Genomic DNA, 22,474 nt, shown 5'->3' on the forward strand with positions numbered 1-22,474 from the left:
AAAAATGGGTCAAAAGAGAGAGAATCCAGAGAAGCACTTTATTACCATTGCAAACAAGATATCTTATCAGTTCGATGCTGCTTACAGATGCAGCTCTGCAGGTTTCCAGGTGGCACAGGTGGTTCAAATTTTGTCTCATCCCATCATTAAGTGATCCTGTAATAGACATAATGTTAGATAAAGGTGCAATATGTAAGAATTGGCTACCTATCTGAGGTCATTCCAAACAAAGCCGCATTTTACATGAGTAACCGCTAACTGTAGTAGCCGTTACGAGACAGGACAGGCCGGGGCTAGCTGGTTAGCATGCTAACTTTATTATAAAAGTCTCTGCAACACAATACATGGACGTCTTTGATATAACATCAAACCTATTCTGATGATAATTTAAGGTAATTTTTAAATGTTTTTAATCATAATTCCCGCATATTGTGCCTTTAATTCATGCATTAATTAATTCTCAGTGATGTGCTTTCTATTCAGTGGTTGCCACATTTAGGCTTGTCAGACTTAATGGAGAACAAAAGACACACTAAAAAAAACAATCTATTTTTCTTAATGAGGGGTTTGGTTCCCATGGCTACACTGTTTGTGTTTGATGTGAAGCATTTACATCTAATATGAACTTGATCAAGGTTGTCTTTGATACAAAAGGGAGGAGGGACAGAGAGGGAAAAAAATAGGATAAAAAGGCTTGATTGAGGCACATTTAAATGTCATTGAAGCCAGGCTCCCGCCTATTGGCAAGCATTGTTTGCTTTTAACGATGGCCTCTCAGGAACAGATTACACTTTAAATACCTGCTGACTTAAACGACGCATTTCCATTTTTCTGTTGTGTGATACAGACAATCGAGAGGGCTGGCCGTGACTGAGATAAACAACACTTTGTCAGTCTTAAGCACACGGTCTGACTCCGTAATGACCCTCGTCTGCGTTCCCAGACATGGCATTTAGGGCTAAGGACAGACCTGCCTTGCAGCATTCCTCCCTGATTTTCCCATGCAGAACGTGCGCAGGTAGACGGCTGTGAGAGAATCCATTTGTCAAACTCACAGTCCTTCACGGCTATAGACAGCCGCTGTCAATGGGAGGGTTTTGAGTTATTATGTGCCTTACCAAAAGAAGCATGCAGCCTGTTTTTTAGAGAGAGAGAGGTATTTTATACACATAAGCACTCACACACACACACATACATTACTTTTCCCTTCTTCCAGCCAGCCTCCTGTCGAGACACATCACACAATTTCCAAGTCCTCAGTCTTTGCCTGTCAAGGAGGCACACTCTGCAGCAGATGCAATAGGCCAAGCAGTGGCCCGCTGAGATAATGTACACAGTAACGCCGCCAAAGTTGTGATGTTCCATGCAGCAATGATTATCGGCTTTGAATGCATCTTAGTGCATTTCCATGCTTTAGCCTAGTGTTTACAGCAGCTTTCAGATTTTAGAAATTGCTCAGTCATGTCACACCAACATGCCCAACATAAAGGAGACATATTATGCTTATTTTCAGGTTCATAATTTTGTTTTTGGTTACTACTAGAATAGGTGTACATGCCCTCTGTCTGAAACACTCTGTTTTAGCTCCTGTCTCTTTAAGGCCCCCTCTTCCCGAATACCCAGTCTGCTCTGATTGGTCAGCTCACACATGCCTGACCCAGCACCTCTAACAACAACAGAGCAGCTGTGCTTAATCAATTCTCACGTGCCAAACTAGCTGCTATGCATAAATTATGCAAATGTGCGACATAGTGACGTAGTGTGATGTCACAAAGTCATGGAGTTAAAGTCGGGGCTACTGACGAGGCGTTTGAGGAGCAGTGTTTTCTGTGGGAGAGAGGAACTTTTGTTGGTCTGGACTTTGACCTTTTCAACTTTCAAGATCTTTCACATGCACAAGAACCTATAAAAAATTGAAAGAGCACAACAGGTCTCCTTTAATGATTTCTGACTGATTTGGGCATATTTTAGGTGAAAGCAGGAGACACAAGTAGCTGCAACAGCAGGAGCTTTGTAAACTGGATCTCCTCTATGAGCCACAAGGGTCTTTCCGTCTCTCATCTTTCTGCTCTACTTCTGCTTCTCCCTTCCCTTCTTTTCCTCTGATGTCTGTTTCTCACTCATCTTCATTTACTCCCTCTGTTCTGGGGTTGGCAAAAGCATAAATAGATTATTCATACTAGAGAGGGAAGGGTGGGTTTGGTCTGGCCCTTTTCTCTTTCCCACTCGTTGCATTTCATTTCCCTTCCTCTCCTCTTGTCTCATCCCTCCTCTGGTGTATGCCTCCTGACAGCCGAGCTACCCTGCAGCCTGCCTTGGCCAGGTATAGCATCAGATGAAAGGTTTTTGCAGCCAGAGCTCTCGCTTTCAAAGATGCCTTCTGCTGCATCCCTGCTCTCCATGGGCACTCGGTTGTCCCTGCCAGGCAGATAGAGAGAAAGAGGGCATGGGAAGGAGACTGAGGAGGGAAGTAAGAGAAGAAGAGTGAAGGAAGAGACAAACAGCCACAGAAAGTAAGGAGCGAGATCTTGAGGCGTGCCTTACTCCAGATCCGGAAGTTGCACCTGGCCTCTGTGGATGATCAAAGTAGCTCAGCTTCCAGGTGAGTGCAGCCAGGGGGAAGTGCTGCGCCCCTGCTTCCAGTTTGAAGCTCCTCTTTTAGTCAGTCTGGAGGCCGCCACAGGACATGAGGGAGTTTTTGAAAGGGTTCCTGACATGTTTTTCATCATCCGATGTCTTGGAGTCACACTGAGGTCTGAGTTTCGTTGAAGAAGAAACATCTTATGCCTTCAACAAAATCCATTGAACTTTATCCCCTCAAGGTAAAATTTAAATGGCTTGTTTAGCCTCAGTGCCCATTCAAGTCAGAACTGATGTTCTCATTTTTAGTCTGGATTTTGTTTTATCGGTTCACGCCAGTGTAAGCAAGCTGCTCCGTCGCATCGAAACAAATTACACATTACGTAACATTAACAATACAATACACAACATTTTGTCTCTGTAAAAGAGAAGTTTGATGTCAAGAGAAAACATCTTCACATTTTGAGACGTTTCACGTATTAAAGCATGTTGTTTGGGGATCAATTCTAAATTCAAACCAATCAATAGGACATGCTGAGTCCCCTACTTAAAATGATACTGGCTTGCCACAAAAGGAAATATGTCTTGCCAGTGCTCCGCTATGTGGCAGAGCTCCAGAGTTACCATTTCATTCCACTCAAAATAGTCTGCTGCCTCAGCTCCCAAACTGTTTTACAAGCCGTTACTTGACCGAATCAAAACACAGCATCCCGCTTACAAGTCCAAACAGCCATTTATTAGCTTCTGTCAGAAAAGTCATTGCCTGGGAATAATTGAAAACTTTAAGCGTAAAAGAGATATTGTGTGTGCTGCTTGAAAGCAAACGATTGGTTTCCTTAAAACAACCATCCTCGATAGCGTTCTCCTCTGTGATTGGAGGGAGGACGGGCAGGCTCTACGGTGTACCTGCATAAATCTTATCTGAAGACAAGCTAGATAATGCACCGTAGGCCCGAGCTGAGAGATTTAGCCTCTCGATGCTGCGGTGACAGGAGATACTGAGGGGAGGCAGTGCGGGCAGTAAAACAACTGACAGTTGGTCATTACGAAAGACGCAGGTGGGCAAAAAAATCAATCACGCCGAGACCGGCCTGGACTCTGACAGATGCCTGACGTCTGCTTGATGAAGAACTCTGCTGTTCCTCTGAGTGATGATGAGGAGGAGGAGGAGAGGGGAATGAAAGGGGGAAGACGGGCCAGGGAACTAGAACGAGTTGGACGATAAGCAAGAGGAAGAGCTGCAGAGGAGGAGGTGTGAAGACGGTAATGAACCACTGCATCAGAGAATCAGCAGGAAAGAACTCAAAGGGTTGAGGTGCTGTTTATGTATAATGAATAGATTGTGGGGAGAAGTGGAGGAAACAGGAGGAGGTCAGCATTTCAAAAAGCGGAAGGGGAAAGGAGATGAAGATAAAAGAGAAGATAAGAAAGGGCAGCTCGGAACAAGGCTGGAGAACATTTTTGCCTACACCTGATGTCAAGCTGTCACTTAAATGTGGCTACAGTTAGCGTAACAGCACTTTTACAACACTGCAAGCAGGTTTTAGAGCCGGCCACAGTCACCTGTTTTGACAACACCTTTATAGGCTATTTCATGGTGTCTGCTCAAACTGTATGAGAAAATATCTCAAGTGTGAAATGCCACCGCATTACTGGTCCGCACCCAATAACTGGGAGCACTTGATTTAATTTTTTTGTGTCGATTTTCTACTCATTTAAAAATGTAAATACCAAGGGAAATTTTCTACTTTGGGGTTGCGTCTGAGTTGTACACTAAATGTAGTTTTAAAGGTCGACCAAAGTCCAATGAGAATTGTTTCTAACAAGCTCTGCTGCTGCAATAGTTTCTGGTGAGATTACAGTGAAATGGGCCTAACTGGGATCAAACAGCATTTCTTTTATCATTCATACAGCTTCGTCTGCTCAACTAGACTAGTTTATGGCTTATGAGTGAAAGAATGGAGTCAGCAAGTAGTGATGTTCTTTGACATTTGATGACATTTCATCTGTGACTTAAGTTAAATACGTCCAACTGCTGACTGGAGCTCCAATAACATAGGGGGCAGCATATCACCAGAGTATTCACTCAGTGCTGCTCACTGTAGACTTTGCATTAGCTGTTTTTGGCATTAGCAACTAGCTGCCTTCAGCTAGTTAGCTCAGTTAGCCGTGCAGCTAAGGGGCCCTATTAGCCATGCACAGCCTCCAAGACCGACCGATGCCAATTTGAAGCAAGGGGATACAGTACAGAGGCGATTTACAGCAGCTCTGACTCCAGGGACGAGAAGACACAGCAGGCGGGGAAAGGAGAGAGGTGAAGGAATGACTCGGACATCTGCAGTGGGCAAAACTGGCTTATAGGGCTGGAATATTTTGACATCCTACTCGGTGAACTTTATTTCAACCAGAGGTGATTGTGGAAAGACAAGCCGAGACTGTTGTGGTGAGTTTTATTTTGTTTCCATGGAGTTTAAATGAAGTGCATTTCATGGTGAGTTAATGAGGCGGTTAACCTCGTCTTAGTGTGGTAAAAGAGTGAAAGTTGAATTCAGAGGCTTGTTGTTCTGGCCATATCTTTCATATTACGCCTTTTAAGTTACAGATGTAAGTTGAATACATCAACACTGACTTTTGGTTTCAAACGGTACACAAACACAGGTCTCCTGGGTGAAAGTCCTGTGTTTGTTTGAACCATTCATCACCACCCAGAAACTAGCACGCTCAGAATCTGAAAGTCGATAGTCGTGTTGTTTGTACACGGATGCAAGCGGCTGTTTTTTTCCAGTCCTTCTTTCATTTAAACCACTATCTCTGAGTCCAGGTAGCACTATACAAAACATATCCTCGCTCATGCTAATATCCTCTGCTGCAATCTGTCTCAGCTGATAGAGAATCTGTGTAATATAAAAGATACATTGTTGAGCTCATATCTGTGCTGCTCCCTCTTTCCTTTTCTGTAGCACAATGAAATGAAACTGGCTACAGATGGCGGGAAATGAAGTGTTGCAGCGAGTAACAATCCTGTTGCATGCTTACAGAGCGTTTAGAGTACTTATCCATTGCATCAGTGTCAGTCCTAAGGATTTCAGCACACAACATATGAGCAAACAACAAGTTTCACATTAGTGTTTGGCCTGTCAGGGTAGAAAAGAAAAGCCTTGCTACTGTCATGGTGCTGCTGTCCTGAAACATCATTCTACCAAACAGGCTACTGCCGTGCATTCCCAGAAAGTCCATTCAGCAGTTAATTTGTCGAGTTATTGATTTTGACAATCTTTGTTCACGCCCTCCTGTCAAAGCTCCTTAAGACCAAGTGACTAGGTAGGACCACACCTTTACAACTCAGGGCAGCTGGAAGAGAAATGTTCAGGCGAAGCAGAATTATTGCTGGTTTTCTCTCACGAACAACCCCGCACGTGCAGTACGATGTGCATGTCAAGACAAGAAGCCTTAAAGCCCAGATTAACCTGACATCTTTTTAAAAAGTCATGGGGTCGTTTGCTGCTGAACCGAGAATTATGCAGTTTGAAGAAAGTGAGTAGGACATGCAATCAGTGCTGCGTATGAATAATAAATTCAGGGGAAGATTGTGGGGGTTTTCAGTTGCTTATCCCTGCATAAATCATCTTTTTACTACTACTACTACTACTACTACTGTACTTTACAGTTGATACTTTCTTGTTGGCACTTCTCTTCTTACAGGAAATTACAGGGCAAACTTGACAAGTGCTGATTAGCGCCTTTTGATCTTAAGTTATAAATATGTTCTCAGAGGTGAGAGGGGATGGATGAAGTGCAAGTTTGACTCTGATTTGGTTACAACCATTGTATTCCTGGCATATGCATGGTAGAAAATGAGAGGCTATCAATTACAGGCGGTCATGGTTTGCTTAAAGGAGACCTATTATGCTTTTTCATTTTTTTTCCCCTTTCCCTCAGTGTTTAATTTATTATGTAAGAGATCTTGAAAGTTAAAAAGGTCAAAGTCCGCACCAACAGATGCTCCACTCTCCCACAGAAAACACTGCTCCTGAAACGCCTCATCAGTAGTCCCACGCTTAATTCAGTGTCTTTGTGACATCACACTTAATCACCATGTCACACATTTGCAATACTAATGCCTAGCGGCTAGTTTTGAGAACTGATTTAGCACAGTTGCTCTTTTGTTGTTAGTGGTATTGGCTCAGGCGTGTGTGAGCTAACGAATCAGAGAAGACTGGGTATTCGGGGGGGGGGGGGGGGCCTTAAAGAGACAGGAGCTAAAACAGAGCGTTTCAGACAGAGGGGGAATATAGGGGGTATGAGGAAACCAATGTGTTGTTTGAGCATTCATAATTTCATTTTGGGTTACTACTCGAATAGGGTTACATGCTTAAAAAACTTTTCTGGTGGTTACACAAAATAAAATTATTAACCTGAAAATGAGCATAATATGTCTCCTTGAAATTGGTTTTTGCTATTTGTCCCCATTATGCAGTAATGGTGTTGTTTTACAGGCATCATTTTGACAGTTTTAACATGAATTTCTTTGATAGTCATTTGTACAGAAGAAATTATAATTACATGATTAACACTCACATCCGCATACAGTAGCCCACACGTACTTTCAATGGTCTCACATATGAGCATGTGTTGCAGAGAAGGTATTATCCTCATGCGCTATGCGATTTCATTTAAGCTCTCGGTTTGTTTTAATATGCTGCAGATACTTTTTCATTTTGCCATCCCTCTCTGTTTATGTTAATGAGTGCTGCACAGCTCCTTGCATACAAAACACTGTGTAGAGTCTCGACTGCACATGTTGCCTGATCCATACTATCTCTCGATCTCTATTTATTTCTTCTCTCCAGGATACTCAATCCATCTTTTGAAGCGGCCCGTATCTCCTACCCCTGCCTCCTACCTCTATGTCCTCTACCTCTTGTCTTTTATCTCCTGCTTTAATCAAGCATCTGATCACAGGCCCAGGAGGATGAGGGATAATTAGATTAGGCCTGTACATGTTTACACGTTCTGGTTTACATTGAGCTTCCCCTGTCTTTCTCTGTCTGACCCATATTTCCTCTATATGCCTCCTCCGTGTTTTTGCTCTTTATGTCTTCCTATCAGGTTCTCTGTTGCCTGCCTTTTGCTGCAGCAGCAGCAGTGTGGATACACACACTTTGTTCCCCAACAACCAGTAGTGTCATCTTCTCTGCACCAGTTAGGTTTTTTTTCCAACACAGCAGTGTCACGAGTAATTATTTCAGCTCACTTGATGGTAATCTGCCATTCTCGTTGTTTTTGTTTGTTTTGCATGCACTGCAGTTGTGTCGTGGGTTATGTCATAACATGTACTTTTTTTATGGTGGACCCAATGCCATTTAAAAGGTGTGTGTGACTGTGTGTGTGTGTGTGTGTGTGTGTGTGTGTGTGTGTGTGTGTGTGTGTGTGTGTGTGTGACACACTGACTGATCATCATGTTGAGCACTCCTCCTCCAGTCATCTTGTCATCGAAACTGTCCTTAGTGTAGCCTCCCTTCATGCCACCTGATAGTCTGAGAACCACTCCGTTTTCAACAGTAGAGCTATTCATGCATAGAAAAAATGCTATTGAGGCTACAACTAATGCAGTGTGCACAATCCCAGGTTTTAGCAGTGAATGCTTAAGAGGAAGCATAAGGTCTTTGCAATAGGGGAAATGAAATCATAAGTGCTTAGTAGGACCTATTGATCCACTGTGACAGAGATAAGGTGAGTGAGCCAATTCCAGATGTCTGCGATCCTAAACGACTCCTGTGGTACCCAGGGGATGTGAGATACTCATTTTACATAATTGACCAATACTAAGCAGCGCTTTAATTTGTGTCTTTCAAAGGCCTGATCCAAATGTAATCAAAAGTGAGGCGCAAACAGCACCCGTCAAAAAACTGAAGCCTGCTGTCATTCTCAGATTGACTGAAGTTTTAATCCAGTTTTTTCACGCAAGTTTGTTTACATCAGTTTTATCTTATTAACAGAAGATTAAATCACAATCATCATCAGCTGCATAACAAATAATGTGATTTTCCATCTCTGTAAATGTGTAGTTTAGCAAATACAGACTGTCCTATAAGAGAAGTTCTCAAAAGTTTGTTGATGAATGGTTCTCTCAAAGTGGGGTCAGGAGACCTCCATCACCGTAACTCCATCCATAAGTAACAAAAAGTAGTGTTTGACTATTCTGGTCATGGTTTTCATGCATTTTCTGTAATGAAACATCTAAATGCAAAAGTCTTATCAGATGAGACAAAATCTTCTTCAAATGGGGGTCAGTTTAGAAGTCCTTTATGTGAAAAAGTTTGAGAACCACTGGCTTAATCTAAAGTAATGCATCATATTCTATAAGATCATCTTTTGTTTCGTAGCATCGCTGTCCTGTGAGAACCATGTAGCTCTAATAAGTGACCTTTTCAACAGCCTGTATGTATTTTTTAGCTAATCCAAGAGGGCTTTTAAATAGGTTATTAGACTTAAATAGTACTCATCAAGGAACACTTAATCCTCCATTTTATGACAGACATTTGCAAGCACCAAATTAGGGGACACATCATTTTCAATGGACAGGAAGGGTAAGAAAATTGTAATCTGAAAAGTAACCAGTAACAATAACTGTCAAAAGGACAACAAGTATAACATTTGCCTCTGAGATGTACCGAAATAGAAGTAAAAGTAGCATTACAATGAAATACCCAAGAACAAGTACCTGTACTTCTTCACCACTGCATAGAAGAAGAATGAATATAAGTAATGATGTGAACTCCGATTGCCCTCCCTCTTGACTGCATGTCTGGTTCAGAAAAACTAAAAAAGGTTCGTTCCTGTACGTCTTTTTCTTCACACTCCTGTTTGAGCCATTTTAAATCCTTCTCTGCAGCTCATTGAGTCACTGTAAAGTAAAAAAATATAACATTAGAGGCCTTGTGACAGACACCAGCAGCAGAGTAATGTAGCAGCAATGTGGGACCCGCTCACATTAAAGAACTAATGTGTATATGTGTCCCTGTCGGGCTGTTTTTCAAACTTAACTGCAGCACACACAACAAGTCATCCTCTGGCCTCTGGAAACAAACTACTCTGCCAGCCCAGCACTGTTGTAGTAAACCAAAACTCAACTTGTTGCATCGTTATAATGAAAAAAGAAGCAGCTCCAGTGATCTTACATGCTCTGACAGCTGACAACGAGCTGCGTGTTCCCAAGCTGGGCAACTACTCAAGCAGAAAACATGAACGTGACATTATGGAACCAAGCTGCATAGGATTCCTCATAAAGGTTTCAGACGCCGTGTTAATATGGAAGCCTATCAGACGAAGTTACATAAGTGTAACAGTGTCGTCATGAAGCATTGGTTTGACTTAGAAAAGAGAGTGCTTGGTGTTATGTGTTGGCTGTTTTAGAATTTCTTGTTACGAATAATGTCGTCCATCTGCCCTTGTCTGATTTCATTTTGTAACATCTGTTTAATGGCTCTGGTAATTTTTTTCTAGATTGTGTCAGTAACAAATGAAAACATATGTCATCACTTATCGTGAAGTACACGGGCTGTACGGAAAATACAGATTGACTTTGTGTCTGAAGCTCGAGGTTCCATCAGACGTTCAACTATTTCTGTCAAAATGGTCGCGCATGGTTTTAGTCCGCTAATCCTAATGAGTTACCCCAAAGCCCCTAATTGCATCTGAGTTCTATAATGTCCCAATATTATCTAATATAAATTATGGTGCAGATATGCTGCTGGCTAGATAAGCACTGTAATTATGACAAATAGTGTTAGGGGGCTGTAAAAGCTATTAAACTCTCTGTTAATATCTGTCAATGGGCCTTTTCACACCAGAAAGTCCAAACCAAAACAACTGTCTACATTTCACCTGCGCCACGTAGCACTAGTTTTCATTTTTCAATTGCTGAATCTGTGATTTGAAGATGGGTGCGGGCGTACCTTGTGCCCTTATGCTGAGCTCAGATTATATGCAGCTATCAAAAGTGAAGGTAGACACTGCCTAAATGCACTTGGTCCAGGCATTTTTGGACCATGCGATATAGATTGTTTAAATAGGGCAGTTAGTGTGCTCCTCTTCCTCGATTTTATCTGGAACGAGACCTCCTCTTTTCGTCAGAGCAAGATTGACTGTTTGGTCCAGACCTTGAGCCATGGGAGTTTTAACATCTGTTATTTTAATTCAGATTAGGCTGAAAAGTCCAAAAGTCCAGACTAAACAATGTAGGTGAAAGGGCCCAATGTGTAAGTCCTGGCTCGGAGTTCAGCTGCAAAGGTCAAATGCAGTCAGCCAGATCATCCTGTCTGAATACACTTAAATATTTCATTTGAAATTCTCATGTTGTACTGTACTGTGTCTCATCTTTCAAAAAATAGGTTTTATGCTTCGAATAACAAACACGCACATGGATCACTGTCCATCCAACTCACCGTATAAAGAAAGTGTGAACAGGTGGAAAGTTGACATTTTATTTTCTCTCTCTGATTGTTGGTAGGAACAAACAGAGAAGTAGTCACTCTTTGCATTTGGCTCTGTGTCTGCGGACAGCCTGTGTTCGGCTCCAGCCTGTCTTGGTCTGAAGCCAGAGGGTGAAGAAGCCAATGTGACTATGATAAGAAAGTCTGGGCTTTCCCTCTGCTGAGCACACACACACACACACACAGTCAGAGGACACAGCATTATTTCATCAGACATGGGTCACCATGAATTCAGTTTAGTTACACCGCCAGCTCCAATTTAGTTTTCTCATACCGACTATACATCTGATCCAGTCATCAGCGTGACACCGATATGACCCCTCTACTGTCTAAATATATGCACCACTACACAGTTAAGCTTCCCCTCAGTATGTATTTCAAACTAATGCTGCATTCACATGCTCCTCGGATGGCCCTGTTTACCGAGTTGTCATTCTTCCTACTTTGGTGCGTTCATGTGCGTCATGTTGGAATGTGGGAGCGACTTGGACGCCAAAAAAAGTTGCTTTGCATTTAATCAGTCAGAGCATTTAAACAACACTTTGACGGCTGTTTCAAGTATTTAAATACCAAAGAAGAGCAAAGGAAGCGATACGATACAAAGTTTCTTACCATCAACCCAATGTTTACGTCAATGTCATATGACGACGACTCGGCAACACGTGTTTCCAAATTTCTTTTGACTTTCCGAGTTGTTGTTCCAACTTCACTTGAATTTTCCCGGTCCCAAAAATGTTTCTGTGATTATTCCGACACCACATGAACGCACATTAAGTCCAAGAGGAGCTGAATTTCCACTTAAAGCAGTATAGCTACAGTGACAGCGCAGACACTTGTAGCAACAGTATTTTATATCCAGCTAAGTGGCGAGTTGACTGTGACTTTAAAGGTCCAGTGTCTCGGATTTAGTGGCTTCTAGCTGTGTGATTGCTGATTGCAACCAACTGGATATCCCTCGATTCCCTCCCCTGGGAGCTTGAGACGAGGGCTCTAGAAACATGGCGACAGGACCTGCTTCCTCTGTCATTCTAAGGTGACAAAAACACAATGAGCACATCCCTTAAGTTGTATAGAGGTGAACATGGCAACATTCAACAGCCCACAGTGCCCTCCATTCTCCACTTGAAGCAGTTTTGAACATCTGAACCAGTCTTTTCTCAAAATGTAAAAAACAAACAGCAATCATGCTTGACTCTATTGGTGAAAAATATCAACTTTGGGGTGGCGAGACTAATGGAAAGCTGATGGACCGACGCCACACCCAGCAACTTTATACCCTCCGAGTGTTTTATTGATCTGTTTATCGGGGCATCAATTTTAAATGGAGGAAAGGATAGCCTGCAGGAAGCCAACTTTAACTACATTAAAAAATATTTATGACTACCAACCTGTGGCTTTCTATAAAACAAAGAAATATACATACGTTAGTTGAGTTACAAGCTGTTATTTTTCTGCTCAGTGAAGCAGATTTCTGGTGCATTTGTTGCTACATTAAATGAAAATGTTCACGGTACCATATTACATCTCCAAGCTAGCTCAATAGGTAACAAAAGGTGATTGTAATCAAAGAAATGATGATTGTAATTCAGTGAAATGAAATGATGGCTACAGCCACTGAGTGAGTGTATATTATGGCGTGACAACAGTAGAAAACGCATTGCAGGCACAGAATATTAACGACACCAGATCACTCTCTTGAGGTTTCTGCACTCGCCCAAAAATTCTTATGTTGTGAAAGGAACAGAGGTTTTTTTTATGTCACTGCAATGAGTGGTTTTCCCGATCACTTCATGTTGCTGTGGTACACAGACAGACTGCTGCCGTACAATAAGTCTCTGATGAGCTGTGGGCTGAGTGCTGGGAGAGGAAAGAGGAAGAGAGGAGCTGATGCGTTTCCTCTGGATACACTCTGTTTGGTGGTGTTTGGGATTTATCATGCAAGTGTGCGCTTCGAAGTGCACAGACACACAGACTGGCGCTGATGGTAATTTGATATGTAATGTGCCCCATGCCCAGGCCACAGTAACACAATAGTGAGGCCGAGTCTCCAGTGGCCAGTCTGTTTACTGTCCACAGCAGCCTCAGTCCTCCAGACTGTCCTCATTCTGTCAGGCCCTTTGTCTTTCATATGTATCATCACACTTTTCATCACGTCCTCTGTTTTCTAAGTCGAGCTTTTTATTTCAATACAAAGAAATGCTGCTTGAACACCATTTTACAGTTATATCAGTGGCATCAGGTGGTTGTGCTCGTGGCACATATTAGCATTTCTATTTATAAGAGGTGTCCCAGCAACATGTGCCGAAGTAAATCCATCGTTTCCAGATTAACTTTTTATCGAAAGAATCACTTTGAGTGCTGTGAGTGTTGTAAGCAAAATTGATATTCCAAACTAAATAGGGAATTCCGCTATTTTTAAAACCTGGGCCCTATGTTTACATATTCTGTCTGTGCACACTGTCAACCGTCCTACTCGCTCCTTTTAAAGGTTTATTTCTACCAAACCAGAGTTGGAACAGTGGAAAGACAAATCAAGGACAGTTTTGGTGAGTGTCATTTGGTTTCTGTCGAGTTTGAATCGAGTGAGTTTTACACTGCTAAAATGACTGTTTTGTAAATGGAGTTTGGTTTAAAGGTTGAGAGCGATACAGCGTCTGTTTCACAAAAAGGATTTCGCTCACTTATAAAAAGGTCTGTCTCTGTGGGGATCCTTTCCGTGACACTTTTAGTGGACGTACTATGACATTTGAAGTTGCCCTCAAGGATTATGTTGCAGGCATTGCAGCCCGTGTGACGGAGGCAATCTGCTGGACCAATTCCAAAAATGTGTGTACCAATTAGTCTTTTACACACCAAAATATGCAAACACAGGGTCCAGGTTTAAAAATACCAGCATCCCCCTTAAAGCAACTGTAAGCGTCGTTTTAGCTAACTTTATTGGTTATCTCATTGGTATCGCTGGAATTGGTAGCTTTCCCTGTTCTGCCATTGAGACATAGGTCACTGACTAAACACTCATAGCAGTGATTACTGTTGGAATATAGAATTACTTAACACTTAATACAAATATATCACTTACAGCACTTTAAGGGTTTATCTCTGCCAAACTAGAGTTGGTGATTGTTGGAACAGTTGAAAGATGAACCAAGGCAGTTTTGGCGGGTTTCATTTGGTTTCTGTCAAGTTTGAGTGAAGTGAGTTTTAAGCTGTTAAAATGACTGTTTTGTAAATGGAGTCTGGGGAATAAGCGAGATCGATAAAGCGACTGTTTCTTGTTAATCTCAATGGATTTTACTCACTAATTAAATGGTCTGTCTCTGTAGGGATCCTTTCTATAATGTTGTCTGACACTTAGAATTAGCGATTGTGAACAATGTGCAATGACAGCTTAAGTACCTCTCCATAATCAGAAGGCAGCACTGGATATGACTACCTGAACCAGTTCGCAGGCTTTTTCTTTATTAATGAAATGCTACAACAGTAATAAACTTGTATCAGTTGTATATTTGCTCTAGTGTCTCATGGGAGTGGTGAGATAGCCAGCTCGCTCTCACTGGATTAAGCTGAGTGAGCTTAAGTGAGAGACAATCCTCCAGCCAATCACAGCGCAGCAGCAAGTGGTTGCTCCCTATAAACTATGAGTACACATACATTAGTGCTGTCCAGCCCACAAATTGCTGAGTCCATTTAGAGTTCTGGAAGACGAAGCTGCCCTCAGCGGAGACGACTGCCAGTCACGAAAAAATTCAGACCTCCACGTGGTCAGTGAGGATTTCTGAGTGAAGACAGCACTGATGGATGCCTGGGGCTGGATCCAGGCTAACTCTGTGCAGTCAACCATTCCGTCAGGCTCAAAGGGTAAAAGACCTATCAGGCACTAAAATACGTCTGCTGGAAATTCAAGTGTAATATTCACTTGTGGCTCGCTCGAACCGTGTATTAAAGAAAGTGTTCTTTTAATAAATTCTAATCACATTCAGAAAATATGTTTGAAGACGCTGTGGAGTGTAGATGAGAATAAAAAGCAAAACAACAACTGACTGTTTGTATTTAGGTCAACAGGCACGATATTAAACTCAACAGTACCGACATCTACACTCCTCGAGTTTGCACGCAATTTTCAATGTGTTTACGTCTGTGACTGTACCTGCTGGTAACGCCACCGTGGCTTCAGATTTTCCAGTGGTGGAAAGAAAAGCAGAGCAGATATACAAAGAGATCACCGGAACGATTTGCACGCACGTCGCCGCTGACAGGAAGGCAGGGTTTAGCAAAGAGGAGGTCCACAAACAGTTATCAAGACATGAAAAAGGCCCGGCTGCTTTTGTAGATGTATTCAATGCAGACCGGCAGGTAAATATAGTAAACACGGAGGTTGACGCAACAGACAGGCTCTCAGGCGATTTGTGGTGGCTCTTGTTGACAGTCGTGGAGCACACCTGCACGTCAGGCCGCACCTTGTCTGGCACTGTTTACCCACAGCAGGGTGACTGACTATTGTGTGACGCCTTCATGCCGCTGAAGGTGCATTTGGCTGTGTGTGGTAATCTAATACATACTTGTTTTTCATATTTTGGTATGACCTCAGCGTCAGCCAACAATCCTGCCTACTTTTTAACTCTTAAAACTATCAATGATGCTACGATGTTTTGAGGCTGACTTCAATAAATGTTGGTTTATTGGAAATATGTGGGCTGAAGTATGTAGGCTGCTGCAGACTTACTGAAATAAGTCTTCAAAGCATCCTTTTAACTTGGCCTTTAAAGGCACAATATGTAAGAATTGGCCACCTGTTGAATTCATACTCAAACAAGACTCACTGTAAGTGCAGCTGCCATTAGCTCAGCTAGCCATGCAGCTAGCAGTGCGGACGGTGAGTTTGGAGCATCGATAAGTAAGTAAGTGTTGGTGCTTATGAATGAGCGTGGGAGCTGTGGACCGAGAGGGGCCGGGGCTAGCTGGTTAGCGTGCTAACTTCAGTAAACGTCAAAACTGTTATTCCTTCACATTCTGTGGGAAATTTTAGCTATTTTTTTGTTTTCAACTAAAATTCTTACATATTACATTTTTTTCAACGCAACTTATACAGTGTTAAAATGTCAAATACACTTATGCTGAAGTCTAAATGAGTCTAAACTAAATGCCATTTTAGTTTAGTTTAAAGGAAAAGTTCACCCAAAAAACGAAAATTCAGTCATCATCCACTCAACCCGTGCCCTAGTCCACAAAACATTTCTGGGGCTTCACAGCAAAACAGAGTTGCCGCATTCCCCTGAACAACTGAAGCAGAGGACTACAACTGAAAAAGCTAAAAACGTTAGCTCGCACCTCGTCTAAAGTGGGTGCATGAGCTTGACTGTGCCTTGAGGATGTAAATATTGTTTTTTCTAATCAATTTTGGATCTCAGGGCATCCGGAGACTTGGATTACACCGGACGAGCTGTATGGAGCCATTGTATGTTTTTATTTTGGTTACTTTGGTCTGTATTTGGTCCCCATCTACTTCAATTGTTCAGGAGAATGCTGCAACACTGTTTTGCTGTGAAGCTCCAGAAATGTTTCGTGGACTATGGCACTTCACTCTTCTGTCCATCGCCACAGGTGTGACTGGATCATGACTGGATTAAAATTTTTGGGTGAACTTATCCTTTTAAAGCAGGATCAGTTCTGAGTAACATTTGCATCTATACTACACTACTCTGACTACTTCTTTCTATCTGTGTGTTACTATGAGGCGTGTGGCCCTCATGCCGAGAACAATGCACTGGGAAGAAACAGTATTAACAAGCAGTGCTGGGTCAGACAGGTGCAGTCTGAAAGGAAAGCTCTGCAGAAGCCCTTAACCTCTGCACACACACATCAAAGCAGCAGGACACACACAGGCGGACACAGACAGCAGCCACACCGCCTCAGAACAAAGTTAGAGTGATTCCTCTGACAGATTTTCGAGGTGCGTGTCTCCAGTGTGTGCAATACCCTGCAGAAACATGAAGGGTGACATGTAAATCTCCATTACAGACAGACAAACGGTCAGACAGCTATAGGAGTAAAAACACTCAGGCATTACATTGCACACACACGCACAGAATCAAGTAATTAATCCAGGAAATTAAAGTGTGATATCGCCATTATTATAAACCACTTTCTCTCAAGTTTAGATCTATGAATATTCTAATTGCTGCCTTTGGGGCCTTTTTCTTTTCCCCGCGATCGAGCGTGGTATTACCTCCCTGTTTTTACTTATTGGTAGTAATGAACAACGCAGGACTTTTTCATATCTGAGGCCTGCTTGCTTTATTACCCGGGCTTGCATCATTTTCCAGGAGGAGAAAATGAAGAGCGATTGCGGCCTTTCGTTCGTTCGTCATCCGGGGGCTGGAAAACTGCTGTCATCTACTCCTGACTGCCCCTGTTGAGGTGGGATGGAGTGTTTGTGACCTCAGTGTCTGACCCTTTACTGGGCGGTTGAGGGAACACAGTTGTTATCACCCCTTTAATTCTTAAGATTTATTTGATGAAGTCACTGTGAATCAGTGAGAGGTGCCTGCCTGCTGCTGCTGCTGCTGCTGCTGCTGACGTGCACATTAAATGAGTTATTAGGTTTTAGTTACAGCTGGAGCGACGTGCCCCGCTCATGTTCAGCTGAACGCACTGAAGCCTCTGTATCTGCTGGCTCTTGCTTTTTGTATTGTATGAGTAGGAGGAGCCGCTTTCCTGTGATTGTCTGGCTGCTCTCTCTCTCTCTCTCTCTCTCTCTCTCTCTCTCTCTCTCGCTCTCTCAGTGTGCCTCTTTCCCTCTCTCATTTTTCCAAACTTGAATATTCCGCCTGCCTGGGAGCTGTCGCCAGCGGAGCGCTGCGCCGGGCTGCTTATTTTTCTTTTTTTCTGCTTTGCGCCGCGCTGCTGCTGCTGCGCCGTGCCGTGCCGTGCCGTGCCGTGCCGTGTGGAGCAGACTTGGGGAGGAGAAGGACTCATCTCTGCGTTTTTCTTCTAACTTCATTCCGGGCTACTTTCAAGATGACAGAAGAAAAGAGCGTTCGGCATGTAAAGCTGGTAGGTGTCTGAAACCTCCTCCCCCCCCTCCGCGCACAGAGGTGTCTGGCTCGGTGTTGCCCGCGCTGCCTCCTGCTGTGTGCGGTTCAGCGCGCAGACACGCCGGAGGGCGAGAGAGGCGCCCGGGAATAGAAAAACGAGACCCGGTGGTTATATTTTCCACCATCCGTTGGGGATCCTCATGATGTGTTCTCTGTGTGCTCTCTCATGTATGGACCAGAATACAACCTCTGAAGCGCAGGCTGCTGGTATACTGCTGGAAAACTTAAAGACACTTGGTGCCTTACGTGTTGACATGTATGGATAGACCCAGTCTGATGATATGCCATGTGTGGACAGATGTGCGTTGTTGGTTTTAGTTGACTGCGATGATTCCAGTGATTTGAGTGGGATTTAGAGCAGAAAGCAGACCCGGACCCTACTTTGGGCACCCCCGCTGCGCAGAGCCTCGCAGACTCTTGTTGTTAGAATGATTCAGCAGCAGCAGAGAGATTCATGTGTTGCTGCCATCTGAAGCATGTGGAACAGTTTAAACAAGCACGTGTGTCCCTCTGCTTATTTCAGGGGTCTTTATAGGCTCATATGGGGAGCTGCCGGCTTTCTGTTCTGTGCCATGACGCACACACACTTTGGTTATTAACATATTATCTCGTTTTTGTTTAGAGTGTTAAACACAAGGGTCCTTATGGCATCCTCATGCTGTGTGGCTTGTGCTTCCATCAGAGGAGCTGAACAGTAGAATTGTAAAAGATGCTCCTTTAATAATCCTTTTCCTGACTTCCTGTGATTTTTCTGCATTATCTTCTGACATCAGTGAAACCTTAATTCATGTTCCATCTCATGACTGCTGCAGAGAATGACAGTCCCACTCAGTGACAGGTTGACAGATCTGTATATGATGGATGAAGCCATAGCGTTCCCCTCTCTGATTTCACCGATGAGCAGTGACGCCAGAATCAAAAACAAAATCTGCCTCTGGGCAACGGCGAAGTAAGCCGGTGCCCGAGAAATTAATACCCCCGTCAGACTGTGATGAAATGCGCAAAGTTGTCAGCGGAGTGTTGGAAGTGTCACTGCACATAATTCAGCTCATGCGGCGCTGAATGCCAAGCACTGAACTCGGCTGTGTTCTGATGATCCTGCTGAGCTCAGCTGACAGTATGAGGGAGCGTGTTTGTTGTTGGGGCTGCTTTGAATGCCTCTGTATGCTGAAGTGTTGTGGAAGGTCGCCACCGTTGTTATGAGATGAATGTCTTGCAGGCAGTTCGCTGCTCGAACCTGTGCTGAAATGAGCGGCTCTCTGCTGAATCTTAAATACTGTTTCCGGATTGACACACTGCCTCTTTCTCTCTCTGTGCCATCTGTCTGAGCGATGAGGATAACTAAGGGCACAAATCCAAACAGCCTTATGTCCTATAAGTGCACTGTAGTTGTAGTTTACCCACTTCTGCTGTTTTCTTGCCATAAAGCCTCAGAGCTGCCCTGTCTCATACCATTACACAACATGCCTCATCAGGCCGATTACACATCGGCACACTCATGTACCCTTCCATCTCAGATAGGCAAGAACACGGTCAATGCTCCGGGCTGCCACTTATACCTTCAAAAGCCATACATCCTCTTCCCTGGCTGTCTGTCTTTAGGCTTTGTTTTCCTACCTCTCTCATCCTCCCTCTTGTTCTTCTCTCTCCTGGTTTATCCATGCATCAATCACCCGTCTCTGTCATTCTGCTTCCATTCAACTCCCACGGGTGCTGTTCCCTGCCACTGCTCCAAGGCGCAGTGCAAAGCTCACCGTTCACCTGCTGTTAGCCTATTTTGTTTGGTGTTTTGTCCATCGACTTGCAGAGGACAGCAAGGGGATTATGGGGAATGTGTTAGCTTTAAAGAAACCTGTATGCTGTCGGGCTAAGTCGAATGGATCGAGGAGGATTCTTTTAACATAGTTTATTGATAGGTTTTAATTTGGTCTGCAACTAACAATCGTTTTCACTGCCGATTACTTTGTTAAGCTATAAAACAGGGCTGCAGACTGACTTTTTACGCTGGTTGTAGAGGTGCGCCTTACTTTTTCATTTAGGTGAACACGATAACACATTTTGACTTAATTTCTAAGTTTATAGATTGTTAAAATAAAATATTTGACACCTTTTTTTAATCTGACCTGCTGGAGAACAACCAATGAAAATGTCAAGTCACACGTGACAGAGTATTCTGCTCTCACGTGCGGCCAAAAGTCTGAGTCCCGTGAAATGTCAAAAATTGTGAAAAATGCTCACATTCACAGTTTCAAAGTGACATCTTCAAATCGCTTCTGTTGTTCAGCAGGCAGTCCAAAAGCCAAAGACTCTTCTTTTATTGTCGTAAGTGACAAAGAAAAGCAGAAAAACCTCATATTTAAGAAGCTGGAACCAGCATATGTTTGATATTTTTGCTCGAAAAATGACTGAAATGATTAAATGATTATAAATGTAGTTGGCAACTAACCAAACAATCAACTTACTAATTTTGCAGCTCTAGTTTTTAGAGCCGAACTGATATATCGGTTGGCCAGTACTATCGGCTGATAGAGGCATCTCATAGATATATCAGTATCGGCACAAATGTTGCCCAATATAAATTGTCATCGGAATATTTTACTTAATATCGGTATTGGCCCCAAAAGTCGAGTATCGGTTGGGTCAAAGGGTGTTTGGATGGCAAAAGGTGAAAAGAGTAGTGAAACAGAAGAGGATTATAATACTGATGATAATTATAACTTGACTTTTTGTGCTGTGAAAGCAACAATCTGGCCATAAGAGGGGTTACCACAGTTCACTAAACAGAGGGAAACAGCAGCAGACATGTAATTGGTCTCATTTCGTCCCCCCGCTGCTCATTGTCTGAGAAAATATCTCTGATTGCCCTCCGCCCATTTCCACATGAAATGACTTGAAGTGACATTTAGCTGATTTATCAAGGTGCTTGCGAGTACTTATCAGATCATAAATTATATTGTGTTCCTCACCTTTACTCAAGTCCTCAGAAGTCCTTGAAGACTTTTAATTCAAGCCTAGTGTTCAGCCGCTCAGAAATAAGCCCAGCTAAGAAGAGCTGTGCTCTGAGGGGAATTTTTCTCATCTTCATTTCAGAGGTGACACAAGTCATACATCTAATTCCAAGTGGCATTAAAAAGGTCTTGAAAGTCTTCCGTTTTCCTTGATGAAACTTTGAAACGGACAATCTGAAGTGCTGCCATATTCTTATTAGTGCATCGCATCATCTGACCTTCATGACAGAGAGCAGATAGAAGAACTCGGGTGTGTGCTCGCTGAGGTGGTCGTGCAGCTGACACGCATACCGAGAGAAGCCATGAATCTGAACCCCCGATGTTTTAAAATCCCTGCCCTCTGCTCCGCGACTTACCATTCGTCACAGCGTGCCAGCTCCCTGCTACAAATCTGGACCACAGCAATTCCGCAAATTCTACTTAACAGTTCAGCTAAATCATCTCGGCAAGCAGACACGGTCCCTTTAATGATCTGTGTGCTCCTGAGTTTTCACCCTCGGCCATATTGTCTGTGCACATACGGGTAGTAAATGAGCTGAGGAGGCCCTTCTGTATTGGCAAATGTTGGGCCTAAATCATCGGAAGAGTGCTCTAAATGTGCTGTTAGGTCTCAGTGTTTGTGTTTTTCTGGTGGGATGAAAGAGCGTTATTAGTCTCTTTTGTAATAGCAAGAGGACATGCTTTTATGGTGGGTGCAAAATTGATGTGTTGGGAGCATTGAAGCAAACATAATCACAGTATCGAATACTTCTTGTGCTGTTGTGAGTTGGATACTGCGGCTGACAGAAAGCTCTTTCTTAAAGGGTGGAAGGTATAAAAAATGTGCAGCAAAACCGCGGGAATGTGTAACACGCTTCATTTTAGCCATCGGAGTTGGCACAGCGAAGAAGAAAAGCGCGGCTAGTTATGTTAAATGGGAAGTGTCAAAACAGGTGGAACAGCTGTTACATTCCTGGGCTCTAACCAGCCACACACACACACACATCCTGTTGAAATCAGATACAGTGGAAAGTAGTGACCACGTCTGTCGGGGTAAAATTGATCACCATGAGCGGTTTCCACTCGCCTCTTCCACTCTTCTGCTCCATTAAACTTCCTTCCTGCGACAGACTGAGGTGCGTCACAAAAGAATAAGCGGTAACTGGCAACTCGGATAAATCTTGTTCGCAGTGGAACTTTATAGTCACCGTAATGATTAGTGCGATGGAGGTAAAATTATGCATGAAATGTGTCTGTAAGAACAACGATTAGTTATGGAATGTGCAAAAAGTGAATGCAGCCACCAGATTGCCAAGTC

The 22,474-nt window shown here is 43.2% G+C and overlaps 1 protein-coding gene across 4 annotated transcripts in view; it reads left to right on the forward strand.

Moving 5' to 3' along the window:
* mid2 (midline 2) overlaps positions 1 to 22,474 on the forward strand; it is a 171,782-nt gene that overhangs the window by 48,608 nt on the left and 100,700 nt on the right. For 2 of the 4 annotated variants that reach the window (XM_073486762.1, XM_073486764.1), the window contains exon 1: positions 18,052 to 18,128. The exons of the other annotated variants lie outside the window; for them this stretch is intronic. The gene's annotated coding sequence lies outside the window, so the exon portion shown is untranslated. Of the gene's footprint in view, positions 1 to 18,051; positions 18,129 to 22,474 lie in introns of those variants that run through there. 4 annotated transcript variants of the gene reach the window in all.

This window comes from Pagrus major, chromosome 18 (genome assembly GCF_040436345.1).
Source record: "Pagrus major chromosome 18, Pma_NU_1.0".
NCBI lineage: Eukaryota > Metazoa > Chordata > Actinopteri > Spariformes > Sparidae > Pagrus > Pagrus major.